Source organism: Ambystoma mexicanum, chromosome 3p, assembly GCF_040938575.1.
Source record: "Ambystoma mexicanum isolate Mex_15411 chromosome 3p, UKY_AmexF1_1, whole genome shotgun sequence".
Classification (NCBI taxonomy): Eukaryota; Metazoa; Chordata; class Amphibia; order Caudata; family Ambystomatidae; genus Ambystoma; species Ambystoma mexicanum.
The window spans coordinates 702,542,149-702,559,110 of NC_090925.1; positions in this window are offsets into that span (position 1 = coordinate 702,542,149).

Sequence of the window (16,962 nt, forward strand, 5' to 3'; positions counted from 1 at the left end):
CTTAAATGGAGTAAATGCCATCATTTCACTGGTGATGAGAGCTGAAACGAACTGCACCGGCGGCTCCACCTAGTAGCTGGTATTCCACTTTTTAACGTAAGGCTGTGAGTAATGAGAGAATAGTTTCAGCAGCAACCAAGATACGTTACAGAAGCCACCACATTTGATCGTGCTTATATGTGAAGAAATCAATGTAGGAAATTTTGCTATTCTATCACGCTTTAGAGAATTTGCGTGTTTTGAAAGCAGCCATGTACTTCTAACGACAGGCATTGCTGAAAGCTGGAGCTTGCAAATTAAAGAAAAGGACCTCTGCTGCACCACCGCATGTCATGTTATATGAAGCAGGACGACTGTTGCCTAGAAATGTGTCAACATTTATAAAAATGCAGCAATATGCAGCAGCAGCACAGGGAGAGAGGTGAAAGGAAAGCACTTTCAGCTCAACAAGTGGAATGTATACAACGTGTATATTTTGCTAATAAGATAATATAAAAATATAAGGAAGACATAAAATTAAGAAGAAAAGTCAAATGTGGCAATGGTATTGCAGGGCAAAACACTGAAGTAGAATTTTTAAGAAGTATAGTCACCGGATTGGTGTGATTACAATGAAAATAAAACATTGCCAACGAAAACCTAGAGTTTCTTTTCTTTTAGGTCATTTCAATACAAGTATATGCGAAAGGGAGATCTCCACAGCCCGTCTCCATACTCCCTCCACATAAATTACAACCCTAACAAACCTCTCCACATGCATATGTGTTGAAATTAGCCCAACAAAAACTCACAGTTTTCGTCCTCAGTGTTTTCTGCCGCACAGTATTCATCGTATACCAAGTCACCCATACACGAAAGTGGTGGCACATAATTATTCTGTAACATGCAACGTGTGCAGCCACCTCATTTCTTTCTTGAAGTGCAGGGAGCGCCCCAAATACCATGGAAGTGGTGGAGAAAACTCTTTGATGATTATGTACATGTGGTGCATGGACCAATGAACAGAACAAATCTGTCCTAATACATTGTCCGGGGAAACTATGGAGAAGAACAATTCTATCATATTCCTAGCCTGAGTCAAGAAGAATCGCAGGGATTGACAGAATATGAGAAGTGCACAGAATGCAAGACAAGCATTACAAGAAGAAGGTTGGTATAATTTTAGAACAATATCATTTTGGAAAAAGAGTACAAGAGCAAGGAGAGTCAGTGGAACACTATATCACTGCTATTTGAAGCTTGGCTACTTCGTGTGAGTTTGGGAACAACTCGAAGAACGAATGCGAGATCAGTTCATGCTGGAATGCAATGACAGTAAAGATAGAGAAGCATTATGGGCCATAAAAAGGAAAAACTTGTAAAAAGAAAACTATTCCATAAAGAGAAAACAGAAGAAGAGGAGGGAAAGCAGTGCTTTCGCTGAGATATTGGGGGTCATTACGAGTATGGCAGTAGGGGGTTAAAGGCACCGGTAAGGGTGCCAGTGCTGTTAACCCCCTACTGCCGCATTCCGAGGTCCCTTAGTGGGTCCCACTAGGGCTGGCTGGTTTTACCAGCCCCCCTTAGCGGGACCCGTTAAGGGACCAGGGAGCTAATAACGGGCCCGCTATTTGCAAGCCCGTTATTAGCTCCTTCCCCATTCCCATTGAGCCATATGGGGGCTCGAATGGGAATGGGGAATGGTTTTCGAAATGGGGACATACCGGGTCCGCATAGGTCCGAATGTCCCGGTAAATCCCCATTCCGACACCACAGACCCGGACATGGGTTTGAAAACAACAGCACCATGGCTGCTTCCAAACTTGTAATGACCCCCATTGTTTTAAATTTAGCCAACAGTGACACATGTCCCACTCTAAAAGTGCAATGCAGGAAGTTCAACTGCAGAGGCAATTTTACCAATTGCTGCAGAAGCAAAACTGAAAACTCTGACTATGTAGATGAATTGTGTCAAGAATTTGAAGAATCAACATATATCATAGAATACATGACGGGGTCTATCATGGCAATTCAAGCTGAGGATATGGACGCAGAAAAAACAATGGCTAAAATAAAAATACAAGGAATACCTAGTGACATGGTTTTCGATTTAGGAGCCAAATATACATTAACGCCTAAACAAATGTTGATACTCTGTTACAAGGTCAAGTGACACTGAATGATTGTCGTGATCTCATCCCAGGTGAACTAAAGGGCCTTCCTCCCCTGAGACCAGCCCAAAAAGAATATAAGAACTCCCTGGTCACCCAATGGGGCAAAAGGATGGAACAAGCAGGAGTACCACCAAGAACCTGACAACTTTAAAGAAAAGGTGAGGTTAACAATCAGGTAAATAAGTGCAGAGAAGTTAATAACCCTGGTGGTTACCTGCAGAAGATTTGTAGGGCAGGTCAATCATTGAGAAACAGGGTGGTAGCGTACAGAAGGAATGTACTATGACCAAATGGAACGAGGGCGCAAATAGAAGCAATGGGCTACCGGGAGGCACGAGGGTGCTACTAGGGGAAAGAGAGAATGGATAGCAGGTGTGCAGAGTTCCGAGTCCAAAAGCCAAATCCAGTGGGGAATACAAAAACAGTTCAAAGGTTCTGAGCCAGGGATCAAAATCCAGAAGATTCAATACACCAGGGACCAAAACACCAAATCCAATGCAGAATCCAAACACAGGCCCAAAATGCCAAAGCCAAGAAGAGTAATCCAAGGTCCAGAAGCGAAGAAACAAAGGAGGTCAGATGCACGACTATCCAAAGGAGCAAGCAGCAATACAGGATTGCCATAAACTGGAAATAAGTTGAGAAGCAGGAAGTTCAAATCCTGAAGTGCTTAAATATGGAACTGGAGCCTCCAATTTGCATGTCACCACACATCACGCAATCTGTTGGCGTATCATATGATCATGTGCATGCATAAGAACTCTGCGTGAGAGCTGTCCCTGACATGTGGCGTTTTGAAGACACCAATGAAGCCACCAAGGACACCTTGACAACGGATGTGGTCCCGGAGCAAGTCGCGACCTGCCAAAGGAGCATAGAATTTTGCAGGAGCCCCGCATTGGCAGCAGAGTGCAGCATCGTTCCCTCAGTTTAAGCGAAGAGCCGCTCAGTGTCGGGCGCATGACAATGATATTGATATCAATTCAGTGGCCTATGGTGGAAAGCCCATTGAACTGCTGGGGTGATTTTGGACTACAATGGAATTTAAAGAACAGAAAGCAAGAGCAAAAGCATATATTTCATTTAAAGGAAATACTCCCCTACTGAGCTGGTTACACAAGAAACAGATTAAATATAAAATTAGACCCAAATGCCAAAGATTTTTTTTTCGCATTTGTGATTAGAAAAGCAAAGTGACAGTACCATCTGACTCATGCACACTGTTTAAAAATTCACACATAGAATAAGGATGAAGACAAATTCAATACCAGTCGTAAACAAAGTAAGACATGTTCCCATTGCCTTGAGGAGCAAAGTAAAAAAAGATTTAGAATTGATGGAGAACAAAGGAGTGGTAGAAAGGGTTGACTCTGCAGAACGGGTGTCTCCATTAGTTGCGTCGAAGCCCAATGGGAAGCTGAGACTTTGTATTGATTTAAGATCCTTGAACAAGTGCATAGTGTCGGACAGGCATCATCTACCAAACATCAGAGCAATGTTAGGGTCAATAGGAGAAGCTGAAATGTTCATCACATTGGAAAACATTTTAAATTGGTTTATCAACAAATCAAACTAAATCCATCATCTAAAAAAATGTGACTGCCTTCATGGCGCCAGAAGGATTATTCCAATGTGTGCGTATGGCATTTGGTTTAGTGTCAGCGTCAGCCATGCTCCAGCGAAACATGTACCAACTTTTCCATAATGAAAAGTGTGTCATATGTTTTCCAGACAATTTTTATGTATGGGAAAGATATGGAAGAACACAATCAGAGGCTGTATAAAGTGTTACATGTTTTAAAGCAGAAGGAATGACACTTAGTAAGGAAAAGTGCAAACTTCATAAGGAAACTATGCAATATTTGGGGGATGAAATTTCAAAAGATGGAATGAAACCCCGGAAGAATCCTGTGAACAGCATTAACAGCTTTCCCAGCCCTCAAAAAAAAGAACACATGTCTTCCTTTTTTGGAATAGCGGAGTACTATTCCAAATTCATTCCTAGATTTGACAATGGCTAATGAAGAAAAGCGTAAACTTTCAGTGGGATGCGGAATGTGAATGTGAATTTCAGAGAGTCAAAAATGTGTTGAACTAAGCACCAGCATTGAGCAACTATAATCCCCCAGCAAGAATATTGTAACTACAGATGCCAGAAATCATGAATTAGGTGCTGTGGTATCGTGGAGAGATGACAACAATGTATACACAATAGCCTTCACGTCCAAAGTTTTGAAAGAATCAGAACGCAATTATTCAACAATAGAGAAGGAATTGCTAGCAATCAAATGGGCCTTAGGAAAATGCAGGCCGTTTTTATGGGGAAACTAATGTATTCTTCGCTCAGATCACAAACCTCTAACAGAAATATTGACGTTGAATGGTTTGGACAAAGTCTCATTTCGGATAGGGAAATGGGTCACCAACCTACAAGAACGCACGTGGAATGCAGAGGACCTTCTTGAGATCAGAAATAGAGTAGTAGATTATATATCAAGAATGACTAATCTGGTGGAAGACCAAGATGATGATGAGGATGCACAATAAGCGTTAAATGTAGACCAAGACATAGTATGCAAAGAAGAATGGGACAGAGTGATGGAGTCAGATGAAATGTTTAAAAAGTTGAGGAATATGTTAGAAACTGGTAGGATGGATAAGGATTAATGCCACGAAATGCAGTGTGAAGCAATAAAAATGGTATACAATGAAATGCATGTGGAAAGAAGATTTGTAAAGAGTGGATATCAAATCATTCCTTCCGAAGGTGTAAGAAAAAGGGTATTGAAAGTAGCTTGTGATGGTCACCAAGGACTGTCAAAAACCAAACAGCTACTTAGGCACGACTATTGGTGGCCAGGGATAGATGTGCAACTGGAAAGGATGATCAGAGAATGTGACACATTTGAAAAGTCATTGAAAGGCGGAGTGGGGAGTGAAATGGTAACTAGAATCCTTTAAGTATCTGGGTATCTAGATTTCCCATGAGTTGGAGGAGACATTTGTATACAATACAGGAAAAGCGTTGTCGGGAATCGGAGGAGCAGCGAATTTCTGGAAGTCATTGGCATTGTCATTGATGGGAAGGACAGCTCTCAGTATGATGGTGGTTCTCCCCAGGTTGCTGTACCTTTCTTCTCTAAGATGCTAGATGCAAAGATTGGGGAATTACTTTGAAACATGGGGAGACGTCGAGTGACTATGACAACGCTACATCAGACATACCGAAAGGGTGGGCTAAAGCTCCCTGATTTTTAGCTGTATTTCTTTGCAGCACAATTGCTGTTTGTGGCTGGCTGGGCTAACTCCCTGGTAGGAGAAACTTCAAACCTGTTGGGAGCTATCCCAAGATGCAGAAGACAGGGACTCAAATTGTTGTGGAATCCCATGGCAAAAAGGGGTACGACAAATATATTTCAGTTTATGCACATGATATGGGGAAAATTGTTAGTTAAATGTAAGGTTAAAGGGTTATACAGTGTGGATTTACCAATAGGGTTTGATACAACCATATTGAAGGCAAAGAAGTAAGTGGGTCTGACTACTGTGAAAGCATCATGAAGTGGACACAGACAACAGATTTGATGTTGGTTCTGAAATGTTTTTTTAACTTAAAAGGCAGGATGGAGTAAGGCCTAACTTGCCCTATGCTAAGGTGGGATTTCCCTACCTAAAGAAAACAAAGGGAAGTCTGTGTCAGGAAGTCCAAATCAATTGTCTGTCTGACTGTGTACCAAACCTATATTTGCCCTCACAACTAACGATATACAATGTGTAGGAACGTCAGCTTCGAAATAAATAGTGTTCAACAGAAAGTTCAGAGCGTCTTCCAGCTCTTGGCTTGTGATCAGCGTCCCCTTGCCCAAGTTAAAAACAGTTCACAAGATATTGGGGTTCCCTTCCCCAAGAATTCAAATCTTCCAGCTTTAAACAAAAACAACACAGTTCCTTGGGACACTTCCCAGCTTTTCTGATATCAATACTTTTCGCCAGTTCACATAGGCAGTTCTTTTCTTGACTTCAAAATCACATACAGGGCTGTTGCAAAACACAAGATTCTTTATGGATATGTTCATTGGCTTTTCCATGCAAGGGCACTCAGTCTAGGTGCAGACGTCAGCCACACGGCCCGCCCATTACAGGTCATGCAACTGATACCCCTTCTTGACTGCTTCCATCAACAATTAGCCACTGCTTCTGTTTGACAGTGATGTTTAGTTGATTCCCCAGTGTCACACTCTTCTGACTCTGTACGGTGGCTTGCTTAGCCACCATGCACTTTGTCACACTTTTCTGGATTCCTCTGGCTCTTGCCAACACAAGTTTTGTCTTAACTTGCAATTCCCAGAAACCCTTTTAGCTTTGGGCCAACACTTGGTTTCTCATTTCATACCCTTCTTGGTATTCTGTTGACTTTGCTAATATTTGTGTTTCATACAATACATTCTGTGGTATCTGCTACATGCACCACCTTTCCTTCACTCCATTTACAAGAGCTCAACTTGGTTTTTACTCTGTGCGGCATTCAAAAAGTGTTTACAATAACTTTCAGTTCATTCGGTACTCAAAAGTACTTTTTTCGGCATTCATAATTACTTGCAATAACTTTCGGTTCGTTCTGTATTCAAAACAACTTTGTTACGAGCTCCCATAGTGCCTTGATATGAGTGTTCCCTGGTTTCCACCCATTGGTCGCACACGGCAGCACCCTTCTGCTTGTTGTCCTTCACAACGGCTTCTCAACGCTTCTCTTTCTGCTTTCCAGCTTTCCTAAACTTTGCCTTTCCATCGCAGCAGCCCCAGAGAGCCCTGCTCGCTCTCCTGGTTTCCCACGGAAGCTGGGGTTCGTGGGAGTGCCACAGCTCTTCCAGCGCAGACCTTATGGCCAACCTCTGTGTCTCTCTCCTGCTTGACACGACTCCGACACCTGGGTAACCAGCTCTCTTCACTGCAGCCTGTTCCTCCTTCTTCCATGCAACAACCATTTTTATACCCGTTAGGAGTGTTAAGTCACCCCAGGTGTGGGTCATTAAGTCCAAATGCCTGACTATGCGAGACCCATTAGGTGGACATGACTCATTGTTCAACATGTATACCCCCTTCTTTGTCTCAGTACCAGAGTGGTGTTTGGGGATATTTGAATTAATAACAGAATTATGTATAACTCTGTGTTGTCTCTGATATGTGTTTGTATTAATCAAATGAGAATGTGTCTTCCTAGTTGGTCTCTTCCTCGTCCAAGTATTGAGGTGGTTTTTTTGTGGGATAATTTAGAGGGAAGAAAAGGGAAAGGGCTGACAATAGCCTACAAAGGTTTGAGGGATAGAGGGTTCATTATGATAAGGGAAAGGGGGATACCATGTCTCACCTAAGGATGTCCTCTCCCCAAGTTCCCTTCACCCAGGTGATCCTCCCTCATATATCATCTCCAGGGTCAGGATCCAAAAGCGATGGCCTTTTCCTGGCCACCTGAGGGGAAGATCTAGGGGGAAAAGAAGTGAATACACCCTCAGGTTCTTCACACCTTCTTATGGGAAAAGAGGTTTAGAACAATGGGACATTTTTATTATGGAAGGGAACAACGTTTGAGCAATGGAGGATGGCATATGGTATTTCAAACTGCTTTTTTCTGACTTATGCGAAAGTGGTAAGGCAGCAGGCCGAGCTGGGGGAATTTATACCAGAGGAACCGGAGGCAGTTCAGGTGATACAGACAGTATTGTCATTGGAAGAAGGAAAAGCAAGGATCTCTCAGTTATATAAAGCTTTACTGGTGGATAAAGTTATGGAAGATTTGGTAATTAAGGGTAACCAGAGAACAGAGAAAGATGTGGGTTTCCCGATCTCAGCAAAGGAGTGGTCCCGTATATAGGAGGAAGTGAAGAAGGTATCACAAAATGTGAGATTCCAACTGATACAATTTAATTAATTACCTGCACAGGATGTATATGACCCCAGAGAAATTGCATATTATCGAGGAGTTTGGCATATGGTGTGGGAATGTCCAATCACAGTGACGTATTGGGATGGGATGATTTGTTGCATAGCTCCTCCACTCTCACACACCGTCTGTTTGTTTATGTGGATTGATTCCTGGAGAAGAAGAAGAATAAGAGCCGTAAAAGTATAGTGCAGTTTAGGTTGATAAAGAAATAAAAGATGGTTAGCAATATCCTGGAAATGTCCAAAGGGCCCGTTGATAAATCAATGTTTAACGGATATACAACAGTGGGGAATAGCCGAAGTGGAGCTCTTACAGAAAAAACTGAATCCGGAAGAGGAGGAAGGAGTGGAGTTGAATTGGGATCAAATGTTGAATGATCTTGCCTACTCCCCAGATTTGAAACCTTGATATTGATGGAGGGGGGAGTGTGCTGGAGGATGTAAAGGAAATTCATTGTTACTGTGACGAGTTGAGCAAGGGGAGACCGGGGGTAAGATGCGGAAATGAGTTGGAGGAGAGGGGGAGGGGCTGAGAATTGAAGGATGGTCAGAAAATGGGGATGGTTGTATGTGGGGCATGATGGTGGGTGTTCCTACCGTATTATGATCTATTTGTTTGGATATCCTTAGACCATTGTTTGCAACTGACATTATATTGAATGTATGCAGTTATATGACATGGAATAATGCGACATTGAAAAGAATAAAACGATTTTTATTTAAAAAAAAGAAAGCAATTGAAAGCATGTGCCAGCAGGACAAGCCCCATGACCATTATGACTGTTGCCTCGATGTGCGAGAGAGTAGAATTCGCCATAGTAGGTCCTGTAAGAAGCAATGGTACACAAATGTACTGAATGGCGTTGATTGATATTTTGTCCAGATGGGTAGAAGTACGTTGGGTGCAAAATATTTGTACCAAAGATATTCCATTTTTAGAAACAACATTCAAAAGAAAAGGCTATCTCTCCATTCAGTAGACAGACAATGGTGTCCAATTCGTTTTCAAAGAAATTGAACTGTTCTTAAAAAGGAATGGCACAGACCACTAAACTAGTTCCATATACCATGCTGAGATAAATGGTATGGTTGAAAGATTCAATTGTGTTATTAAAGGAAGCATAGGTGGTGCAATAGTAGAAGGTAAAGATTGGAAAAAGGCTGTCGATTATACAGTAGTAGCCTGCAAATTCACACCTCATACTACTACAGGTATATCCCCTTTGAAATGCTTAGGGGTAGAAAGCCCAATACAAGGGTATGTCTGTCATGGATAGGTAAGGCGAGTGTCAGTTTATATGATTTGGTGGATGTCCGTAAATGAATCAGAGATAGGAAAGAAAGTAATACAATTATATCTGATATGCGTAAGGCAACAAGGCAAAGCAAATTCCGAGAAGATGAGTGGGTTTGCATCAAACCTGAGTTGGTCTCACCCTATTAGGTCGACGAAAACATTGCATGGAGCAGTCAAAACCTCTGATGGGAGAGTGAGCAAGAGCATAAATCCTGTGTTAGTTGGTGTGAGTACAATGGAAAATGAGCATGAGACACACTCTGACATTAGTGGAAACAATCCCATAACGAACAGGCCCAGAAGAGAAAGTTGCAGGCCCTCCTATCTGAGTGAATACACGAGTTGAAAGCAGCAATTCATCCAACTATTTTTTTTTCAGTTGTATAGGTAGCCATGTACATACATTCTAATTTCAAGTATAATTGTTCTCATGCATCATAGTTCAGTTACAGTTTCCCAAGTATCATCTTATGAGTTGTATCAGAAGCCATGTGTGTACATCCTATGTTCAAGAATATTTATTTCTTATACATCCTATCTGTGTTACAGTTGTAATTGCATTTCCCTTTGGTTATATGTTCACATTATACACCCTAATTACACATGTACTTCAGCAAAGGTATATACCATTGTTCACTTTTAAGGGAGGGAGGTGTGTAGACTTCTCTTGGAACCTGGAACTTTAGAGCGAGGGAAGCTCCAGGTTCTGCGTGATGATGAAAGAGAGGAGCAGTTGGGAAGACGTAGCTGATGGGGATTGAAGAACGACTCAATGTATTGCTCACCACATAAATGGAGTAAGCACCATCATTTCAGTACATTCACAACCACGTGTGCATCTCTTTGTATGCGTCTGAACATGCGCGCACCTCATCAGATGTGTGTGGAGGGCGTGTTTGAGTTCACGTGTTGACTGATGAGCTAGGGGACATGTCAAGGGATGTTTTTGCATCCGCAATCCCTTATGTGTAACAGTGAGTAGATCATTGCACTGGCCCTAAAGTTAGATCCAGGCCGTGCAGTCAGTGAAGCGCGCCAGAAGAGGATTAGGGGTATGGTGGGTACAGGCTCTGAAGACAAAGTGTCAAAGGAGGAGATGATGTGGCACCAATGCAGCTGGGAGAACGTAAGGTCCCCTTTTCTGTGGAAGGGAACGGTCCATGGCCTACTAGAGTTCTTGTTCATGTGTTACCATGCTGTGTATGCAAATGCCACAATCTGAAGGCAGGCATTAAGGTTGGCCACTGATTCATCATAAGAGGTCATGGAAGCCAGACGTGACCCCATCCCATGAGGCTATTTTTTGTAGCCCTGTATGTCTAAGTAGAATTAAATGAAGTCCTTTTACACCTGTAAGGAGTGCCCACCCTTACGGGTTGGGGAGCAGAAAGACACTGTTGTGTATGTATTCCATGGGAAGCCAACTAGCAACTATTTTCATTTTCAGAATGCCTTATCATCCTTCTGTGACTTCATGGCAGATGATTATGGAATTCATAATCAACCTCTGTGACATCACAGCCAGGGGGTACAGCAGTTCACTTGCCAGGCCCCTTTTCTCCTTTATAGATCGCTGAGAAATGAGGAGAGTGCAAACCTGCCATTTTGTTATGTTATAATAACAGGGATTGAAATAAGGATTTGACTAGCAGGAGCTAAAAGCAGCTCCTGTGTATCAGGAATTCCCCCGTAAGCAGGATCCACCTCTGAGGAACCAGGAGCTGTTATGTAATGTTCTGCAAATGTAACTCCCAAAAAAGATACAAAATATAACTTTGCCAATTATTTATGAGCAATTATGCTTGAAATGTCTTCTAAATGTTTCTTAACACTCATTCATACACACTGTCAAATACACAGACTTAATGCCACGTAGGTATGTTTGTTGGTCTCGGGAGCCAAAAGTGGCTCTTGATAGCTGTTGTATCAAGTCAACCAGACTCTCCTAGGCTGTAACCAGGAGCTAAATAGCTCCCAGCCATTTCAAACCAAGCGATCTTTAGTTTCCTAAACCGCCCCCTTTATACCCTGTGTAATGATGGTCCTTGGGGACAGAGCAGGTGGTGGAGGTTGGGGGTTATAAACATAAAATTATAGAAGGACACTTCATCTATAGGGCGTATTTCACCCTGGGTGACATTCTTGCGTTTTGGTGTGGGCTGTGTTTGTGTTGGGTGGGTTGGCCGGTGTCCGAGTTGGGGTGGGCTGAGAAGGAAAGGAGGGTGCTTTAATCTCTGCCTGCTTCACCCCTCCACCAGTACACAGAAGACAGCATGCTCTTCTTAGCTCTCTGGAAACCCCTCAAAGGAAAGAGGTACTTAGAAATAATTTGGAATGCTTGGACTGAAATACATTTCTCCTCGCTGTCATACCATAGGGCACACAGCCTCAGCACTGTTAGGCCATTTTGGTGGTGACTGGAGCAGTCAAAAAGAAAATAGGCAACCCGGTACAGCACGCTTATATGTTGGTCTCTGTGGCACCATGTAGAGAAATGCCTCTCAGCACAGTCCATTAGTCCGCCTTACCCAACTCGCATTGGTGTTGCAAGATGCAGAGAAATAACTGGAGGTCTTACCTTAGGAGGAACAGCAGTGAAAAGCAACCCAGAGACCATAGAGAGGGTCTGAGAATCCAAGAGTGGGGGGCAGAAGATTAGAGGAAGTCGGGGATGAATGGAGCAGGGGAAGGAATAGAAGACCATATATGCCATTCGCGCACTGCATTGCTGCTCTCTGCTCCAACTTTCAGTGCTATGCGGATGACACTCAGCTCACTTTCAGGCTCCCCTGCCGCCTCTTCTCCTTCTCTCATGCCGGATTGTCTGTCTGCAATCCAGGAGTGGTGTGCCACCAATGATCTCTGCCTGAATGCTAGTAAGACGGAGATCCTCCTCAGCACACCTGCACCCTCTTTCCCTGTCACTCTCTGGCCGGCCCCCTTGGCCCCCTTCCTGCCCCAACCTGTGAGGCTTAGAAACTCAGGGTCATCTTCAACTCCACACTCTCCTTCTCTCCTCACATCTCTGACGTCTCTAAGAAGTCACACTACCAGCTGCACCTCCTCAGAGGTATTCTTCCTTTCCTCTCCTTCCCCCAGAAGCTCTCTGTCTCCAGAGCTCTGGTTCTCTCTAGGCTTGACTACTGCAACAACCTCTTTTTAAATCTGCTTGCCTCTACTCTCCATTCTCTACAACTCATCCAGAACAGGACTGCTAGACTTATCCTTGGCCTCAAGCCCAGGGATCGTATCTCTCCAGCCCTGAAATCTCTGCACTGGCTCCCAGTGCCTGCAAGGATCAAGTTCAAGGCCCTCTGCATTGTTCACAGGGCCTTCTGGGGCCTGGGACCACAATACCTCCAACTCTCTCTTCGGAAAAATCTTCCTACTCGAGCTCTTTGCTCCTCCACCTCCAACTCCTTGAGGGTTGGGCGCTTCTCCAAGCAATGAGTTGGGGGCAGATCTCTCTCTTCTGCTGGCGCTGCCTCTGGAATAGCCTCCCTGCCTCTCTGAAACTTGAGAAGAACCATCTCCGGTACCAGAAGTACCTCAAACTTTCCTCTTTGCTTCTGCCTTCTCTCTTCCTCTTCCCTGCTGATCTCCTGTCTGACACTGCACTTGTCCCCTGGCTACCCTCTGAGTTCAGGCTCAGGTCCCTGCCCTTCCAGTTGCACACCCGCCCTGCCTCCTGGCAACCCTTGCACTTGGGTCTGTATCTGCAACCCTAAAGTCCCCTTAGCTGCACTTACCAGACACTTGTCTGTACTTAACCCTTGCACTGCCACCTGCTGGCCGCACTACTTGTTTTTGACCCTGTGTCCTGCACTTGCCCTTTCTCCCCTTCCCCTGGCACGTTTCCCCACCCCTCTCCCTTGCACTTGCGAGATCTCAATGTCACTTGACCTAGTAGGATCGTTGCGTTTGTCCTGCCTTTGTTTCCCCTTCCTTGCCTCGTCACGCCTTGAGTCACTTGTGTATAGGCGCGTTATAAATGTCATATCATATATCATATCACGGATCTGATGTGGGGAGGGGGTGTGCTTCGTATGGTTTGTTCAACACTAGCTTTGAGACCGTGGTTAGAAAAAGGCTTCTCCGTTTGCCATAACAGGTTATATATGCCATTCACTATGTTGTCACCACCGTAGCGTGGTGTTGCAGTTTAGAGACAGTGTGCTATGAGGTGTTAAAGTTTGATGAATATGGGCAGGGTTCAGGGAGGAAAGCTAGAGTTAGATGAAACGTACCCGGTGCACCCCCCAACAGCCCCATTTCACATCCATGGCCTTGCATTCCTTTCCCTGGAATATACCCCCATAGTTGATAGCTGACCACCTAGATTCCTAGATTCTTTGTTATCAAATATGTGAGTGAATACAGGTCCTGCCAGAGGAGAAGAAGGGAAAAGCAGCCTGCAATCTGTGAGACATCATACACAAGAGCTGGAGACAAGTCTTAATAGAAATCAAATGATACGTTTCATGTAATGGATGCTCTGACTGTTGCTGTTATTGTGGGCATTGCATAGCTATCTCTCCACAACCTAGAAGAGGTACATGTGCAGTGGGGCTCGCCAGAATGCATACAGGTGTAGAGGTGTCATGTGTGGCTGCAATACACTATGCCAGGTTATGCCTTAGAGAGATGGGGAAGAGTGGGTGTAGCAGACGTGCGCATACCACAGAACATTTTGGGCTCGCAAATGTGTATCGCCAAAAGAGGCAGAGTTTGTCGCCTTATAGACAATATGTCTGCAAAACGGACTTGATCTTTGGCAAGCCAATTAAAAAACGGCAATATATGTGCACTAATTGGGAAGTAACAAGATGTTTTAAATGGAGCAAAGCGTGAAAAGTGCTTATATTCAACCGTCTGCAGCAACACCAATGTTTTCTCTAAATAAGCACCGTGTGTCACTTGTCAAAGTTCCACTGATATAGCCATTAAAAGCCACGCTTGCTCACTATTGATTGTTTAGCTGCATCTGAACTCTATTTTCAAGGTGAGGCCTTTGGTAATCATTTTTGGAATAAGAAAAGGAGCCGAGTAGAATCCTGCATTTAGACATTGTGCATCATTAGGAGTTTGGAGGTAGCCATGCCATTCTTACCGGCATGGCTACCCCCAAACCGTGTCTGGGTCCCAAAAATAGGGAATTACCGGGCCATGCTGACTTTAGTGGGCCCGGTAATATCCATTCTCGGGACCCGGACCCGGTACATCCCCATTCCCATTTGAGCCCCCATAGGACTCAATGGGAATGGGGAGGATGCTGACAACGGGCCTGTTAATGACGGGCCCGTTGTTAGCATTCTTGTCTGCTAGCGGGTCCCACTAAGAACGTCTGGTCTGGCCAGGCGTCCAGAGCGGGACCCGCTGCAGACCGTGTAATGTGGTGGCCCGGAATGAACGGTGCCGGCCCCTTACCGGCACTGTTCATTCTGCATCCGTCTTGCTCATAACGAGGCCCATTGTATGACTTCAAGATTAGGCTTCATGGGGAAAATAATGCTCCTTTATCCTTTATAAATAGGGTGCCCAGATGTCCCAGTGTTGCTGGGACTGTCCTGGAATTGGGTGCTCTGTCCCCCTTTCTCAAGATTATGTTCCCATTGGAAACTGCAGTGGTCCCGGTTTTTTGTAGTAGGTCTTCATAGCTGGCAGACAGGAATGCACAATCTCACACAGAAGATATGCTGCATTGTACAGTTTAAGATAGTGTTAGTTTGTGATACATTGATTATAATATGCGGTTCTTTGAACAGTAACACCTAACCCCCTTCTCTTCCAAAGACTACTGAAGGGCAGTGCCCTGACAGCCACTTTCAAAAGTTAGTCCTACGTTTATGTTAGTTGCACTGTCCCGGGTTTGTTACTTTTTAAATCTGGTCACCCTATTTATAGAAAACTATGATCCCACCGTCTCTGAGTGTATATAATAAGTCTCGGCGCTGCTATGCATGCAACGTGTGTGTTTTTGCACCACTGTTCCTCTTTGTTTATGAATGGGAATTTGCATCATCGCCTCTTGGTTTTTGTACTGATGTGCATGTCATGTGGATGTTTGCAGACAGTTCTGTACCCTGTTGTGCTTTTCTTTACATATTTACAGACAGGTGTACGACCCATTGTTTACAGATAGGCATGTTTCCCATTACCTGTTCTTGAGCTCACCTAAACCTTTAATGTTTACTGCTACTCACATTATTTTCTTTTTACATTAATAGCAGCGCACAAAGCCCTGATGCATCTAGGCGCTAGTTAGGAAAGTGCATGGTACAGTATATACGTTATATTCCATTGGTGTGCCTTTTGCATGCAGATGAGCCCAAGGTGGGCATCTCTCTGTGTACCTGGCATTAATATCATCCCCATTTGCGAGGCTGACTTACCTGTTGCACGTGCTTGATCCCAGGGGTGTATTTTCACTTGAGTTATCTGGTCAGGTTGAGGTTTCATTGACACCCTATCATTTTACCGGTACTTAAGCGGTAAATGGTGTGCCCTCTGAGGGGTCGGTGAGCAAGGCCAATTGACACTGCTGCATAGGGCACCCTCTGCAAAGTGGGGGGTTGTAGGGGGGGGGTGATATAATAATAATTGGGTATTTATAACACACTCCCAGAGGTTTCTAAGCGCGAACCCGGGGATCGAACCTGTCTTACTCCACGTCGTCTTGCTTCCAAGGCGAGCGCGTTGCCCCAGAGCTATTGCCAAAAGAGGAAATCATGCCCACGCGCTTTGAGGCGGGACAGGACACAGCAGTAGTTCACTATACATATAGCTGCAAAGAGGTGTGTGCCTCCTGCACGTGAGTATACAGGACAGGTGGGAGTTTTTAGAGCTGTAACTTTTATTCTACAGCACTGTTTCCCTCTAAAGCCAAACCTAGTTCTCCAAGAAGCCCCTTCGAAATGATAGCCGCTCTACCTGCATAAGTCACCGAAGTTCTTCACAACAGTAAAGGCTGCATGGTTTTGATTGCCCCTGATTGACTGATTCAAACAGTGTTAAATCATAGCAAACACACCCTTTTCAGGTTTGCCTGTTAGCTGGTGCTAAAGTGGCCCCAATAAGCTTAAACTATTGCATTAGAGTACTGTTAGGGAGAAATGGCATGATGTAGGACACTAAGCTTGTAGGTGTTGTTTGGTTATTTATCCACCCATTGACTTTCCATGGCCATGCTAATCCCTCCCCACCCCAAAACACATTGTCCCATGATGTCTTTGAGCTAGCTTTATCAAGCCTTACTGTCAACCTTTGTGCTCGAAGTGCCTGCCAGTGTTTTTTCTTAGCAGTCTCCTGAGAGTTAATGACTTAATTGGAGTTGTATACCCACTAATGGTGTAATAAAAATGTCTTAACCAGGTCTGCTATCAGCCACTCGATTTGAAAAGCACTCTGTGTGTCCTTCACTGAAGTCCTGTTAAAAACAAGCACTGGCAAAGCCGACAGTTTTTAGGCATTTGCCAGGCACTACTATTATATGCCCAGGTACTGTCACCATTTTGCAGCTGCTACTATCAATGGGCAGTTAATACCGCTACAGCTGTGCCTAGCAAATGC